This window comes from Cucumis sativus, chromosome 3 (genome assembly GCF_000004075.3).
Source record: "Cucumis sativus cultivar 9930 chromosome 3, Cucumber_9930_V3, whole genome shotgun sequence".
Classification (NCBI taxonomy): domain Eukaryota; kingdom Viridiplantae; phylum Streptophyta; class Magnoliopsida; order Cucurbitales; family Cucurbitaceae; genus Cucumis; species Cucumis sativus.
In genome coordinates, this window is record NC_026657.2 from 20,759,625 (window position 1) to 20,764,375 (window position 4,751).

Consider the following 4,751-nt stretch of genomic DNA (forward strand, 5'->3'; position numbering starts at 1 on the left):
CCATATAGTTTTTCGAACGGAGAGGTGTTTTGAAGGACAGAGGAAGGGAGACGATTGATTGTATATACTGATGTAAGGGCAGCTTCACCCCAGAATTTTTCTGGACAAGAGGCAGAAAGAAGGAGGGCACGTACTGAGTCAAGAATGTGACGATGTTTGCGCTCAGCACGTCCATTTTGTTGAGAGGTATGAGGGCAAGAGCGCTGAACAATAGTGCCCTGTTGGGAAAGAAAAGAAAGAAGGATGGAATCTTTATATTCCAAAGCATTATCAGTGCGAAGAATTTTGATGGGAGAGGAAAATTGAGTGCGAATCATGTTAGCAAACTCAATATATGTGCGAGATAATTCAGAACGATGTTTTAGAAAGTAAATCCATGTAAATCGAGAGTAGTCATCAATGAATAAAACATAGTAGCGATAACCATGAACAGTAGTAATTGGGGCAGGACCCCAAATATCAGAATGCACTAAATCAAAAGGTTTATCACAATTAGAGATGGATTGAGAAAAAGATAAGGCAGGTTGTTTAGCAAGTTTGCAATTCAAACAATTAAAAGGAACAAACTTAGTAAGATTAGTCAAATTGTTAACAGAAATTAAATGACGAAGTTTTTCAGAGGAAGCATGACCAAGACGAAGATGCCACTGATATGTGTCAGAATCAGTGACTGAAGCAGAGATGGAAGAAGGAGATGAAACCCGAAGTGATGTGAGCTCAAACAATCTTCCCACTTTGCGACCCGTTCCAATCGTCTGTCCCGTCTGCGGATCCTGAACCTGACAACCATTGGGAGAAAATGAAACATTTAAGCCAAGATCACATAATTGACCAACAGACACTAGATTAAAGGTCAGGTTAGGAACACAGTAAGTATGGGGAAGATGTAAACTGGGAGTATCAATGGTACCAGTATGAGAGATGTTCATACAATTACCATCAGCAGCATAAATAGGAGGTAAAGATTTTGTAGGGCTAGAAGTAGACATAAGAGAAGAGTCAGAGGTCATATGATTACAACAGGCAGAATCAAGAAGCCATCGATTACCTGATGAAACAGCAAGAGCAGAGGATGATGAAATTAGTTGATTCAATAAGCTCTGAAGATCACTTATCTGAATGAGGGATGAATCATCCGAGGTCGCAGCAACAACAGATGAGGAACCATGTTTGGTAAAAATTTTCTCTTTTGTGGAAGTGCTAGGAGGTCGGGGTGGTCTGGTAGGGCAGTTATCCAGAATGTGGCCATGTTTATGGCAGTACCTGCACTCTATTTTAGGACAGTTACTAAATTTGTGACCAGAGAGCTTACAATTCTTACAAAACATATTTGCGGCTCTGTTGGGAGTGTATGTGCTAGCAAGGACAACATCAGATTGTTTAGTAGAGTTGATGCCAAGACGCTTTTCTTCAAACAGAATTTCTTGAATAGCTGCATCTAATGAGGGTAAGGGATTCCGGTGTAGTAAAGCAGCTCTAACAGATTCATATTCTGGACGTAATCCCATAAGGACTTTAATAAGGCGAAGATGATCTTTGCTGATGTTCGCTTGGTCAAGTTGAGTCCAAATGGGTTGAAGAACTGCCAAATATTCATTAACAGACTGACCAATATCTTGATTTAGATTTACAAGTGTACTGTGCAGTTGGTAATAATGGGCTAAACCAATAGACTTGAAGCGTGTAGACAAAAAATCCCATAATATTTTAGCATCATCAAAGGCATCAAACTGTGCATGTATAGCGGGAATAGAGGTGTTACCAAGCCAGGTGATAATTTGATGATTTTTACTGTCCCAATCTTCGAGACGTTCAATGAATGTGTTATCCCCTTCCTTTGCAGTTGGTTTGGTGATGTCGCCAGTTACAATGCGCCATAGTTTTCTTCCAATAAGAAAACTTTTCATTTGATTTGCCCATGTGATATAATTTGTACCATCAAGTATTGTAGAAATGGGTCTAAAGATATGGTCTCTCTCCATTTTGATTTGAGGTTAACAATGCGGATTTTCGGCCGAGTTTTGACTGATTCGTGACTGGATTCGTTTGATTTGAGGTTAACAATGCAGATTTTCGGCCGAGTTTTGACTGATTCGTGACTGGATTCGTCAGATCTGGGTTTTACTGTATTTTGCGGCTGAGATTTGCTTTGCAAGACTGGGATTCGTGACAGGTGAGCGTCTTCACAGCTGGGTCGCGGCGACTGGATTCAGGGGTTCACGGCTGGGAACGGAGACAAAAAAATTGAAGACAAACGGCTGAAAGATTCGTCAGATCTGGTGGGCGGCGTCGGACGGTAGACGTCGTCTTGCACTCACGACTGGAAGAGAAGTCGCGTGCGGCTTGGAACGACAGAGGAATAAGGACAGAACGACTACGAGGCGCGTATCTCAGCGGTGTAGATTGGAGACAGATCGGAGCGGCGTAGACTGGCGCTTCGCCGATGGAGACAGATCGGAGCGGAAATGGACACCTGCGATGCCGAGGCTGCGACTAATCGGCGCGACACCGATGCTGTGGTGGAATGGCTGCGAGTCGTGATGAAGATACGGGACGGAGACGGTTCGAGATGTGGCGGAACGGCTGCGAGGCACGATGAGGATGCGGGATGGAGACGATTCGGGACGCAGCTCTTCCTGGAGGTATTAAGACGATTCGGGATGGAGACGTTCAGGGGTGGTTGGCGGCGGCGGCGGCGATTGAGATAGAGCCTGAAAACCCTAGCTCTAATACCATGTAGGAGAATATGCTGACGAATATTCCTTGTTTTGTTTATTGGTCAAAGTTCTGTATTTATACAAGAGTATGAAAATTATGCATAAATACCCTAATGCACAAATTAACTAAGGAATGTAATATAATTAGCCTAATGTAATGTAATTAGCCTAATTTACAGAATTTACATTAATAGAAAAAATGTTAATCGAAGCTTATCAAACCAGGCACGTGGAGCTTGTTTAAGACCATACAAAGCACGATTTAATTTGCAAACATAATTTGGTCAATATGGATCCACAAGACCTTTTGGTTATTTCATATACACGGTTTCTTCAAGATGCCCATTAAGAAAGGCATTATTTATGTCAGGTTGACGAATATCCCATTATTCTGAGGTGGCAAGAGCTAGAATGAGACTAAATAGTAGAAGCTTTAATAACATGACTAAAAGTTTCATGGAAGTTAATGCCTGGTTGTTGATGAAAACCCTTGGCAACTAGTCGTGCCTTGTATTTATGGACAGTTCTATCAGGATGACGTTTCAACTTGAACACCCATTTATTTCCAATCAGATTGTATTTGACAGAAGGAGGAACAAAAGTCCAAGTGTCATTTTTAATAGGGCACTCATTTCTTCATTCATAGAAGCACGCCAATGGTCAGATTGAAGGGCTTGAAAGGCAGAACGTGGTTCAACATTAAGTAGAGATGCACCCTCAGCATAAACATGATAGGCATATTTGGGGTGTTAAGCTAAAAACACCACTTTTGGATCGTGTGAGGCTGGGTTGCTTGAGGAAGTTCATCAAGGTGCAAACTATCAGAGGGAAACAATGTGGAAACATCAACAATTTCACATGGAGCTATATGAGGTTCTAGATTTACCACTTCCTGAGAGGAATCTGCAAGTATCTGAGCTTGGTGTCCGGATGGTGACAGGTGATGTTCCATTGACTTCATTTGAAATTGCCACTTGATCTGAACAAGAAAAATTGGAAGGTGTTGCCACGTTGGTTGAACATCGAGGAATAGAAGGACCATTGAATGTGGGGCAAGGTGAAGATGGTGAACCTAAGGGTGAAGGAATGTGCTGAACATCAGTAGGTGAAGAGATAGGAGGTGACACGACAGAGAGAGTAGGTGAAGAGGGAAAAGGAATTATGGTTTCAAAATTTTGTTGTTTGGGTATTGAGGTGGTAAGAAATCCATTTTTGAAAGGAAACTCAATTTTATAAAAAATAACATTTACGGGAGATGTAGGTACGACCACTAGAGCTTAAACATTTATAACCTTTGTGAGTTTCGTTGTAGTCCAAGAAAACATACAATGTATTATGAAATTAAAATTTGTGTGTTTGATAAGAACGAAGACATGGAAAGCAAGCACAACCGAATGATTTTAGTAAAAAAATAATTGGGCTTCCTTTGAAAAGCTTTCTCCCAAGGAGATAAATGATTAAGGATTGGTGTGGGTAGGCGATTGATGATATAGATAGCAGAGACAAAAGTATCCCACCAAAAACGTAAGGGCATAGATGCTTGAGCAAGAGGGGTGAGCCCCATTTCAACAATATGTCTATGCTTTCGTTCAACTATTCTATTTTGTTGACTTGTGTGAGGACATGGATGTCGAAACATGATTCCTTTGTCCTTTAAGAAAGAAGAAAAGGATCAAAATTCACCTTCCCAATCACTTTGTATGTTTTAATTTTCTTTTCAAATTTGTTTTCGACAAGGTTTTTGTATTGAATAAATGCAGAAAAAGCTTCTTTTTTTGTGTTTAAGAGGATAAATGTAGGTGAAATGAGTATAGTTGTCAACAAGGCTAATATAGAGCCGAAAACCAGCAGTAGAAGGAATAGGAGACAGTCCCCAAAGATCACAATGAATGAGCTCTAATAGTTGAGAAGTAAAAGAATTTTAGATAGGAAATGATAAACTATGGGATTTTCCATACTGACAAGCATTGCAAAAAGAAGATTTTTCATTGAAGGAAAAAGAAATATTACAACTTTTGACTACTGAATTTAAAA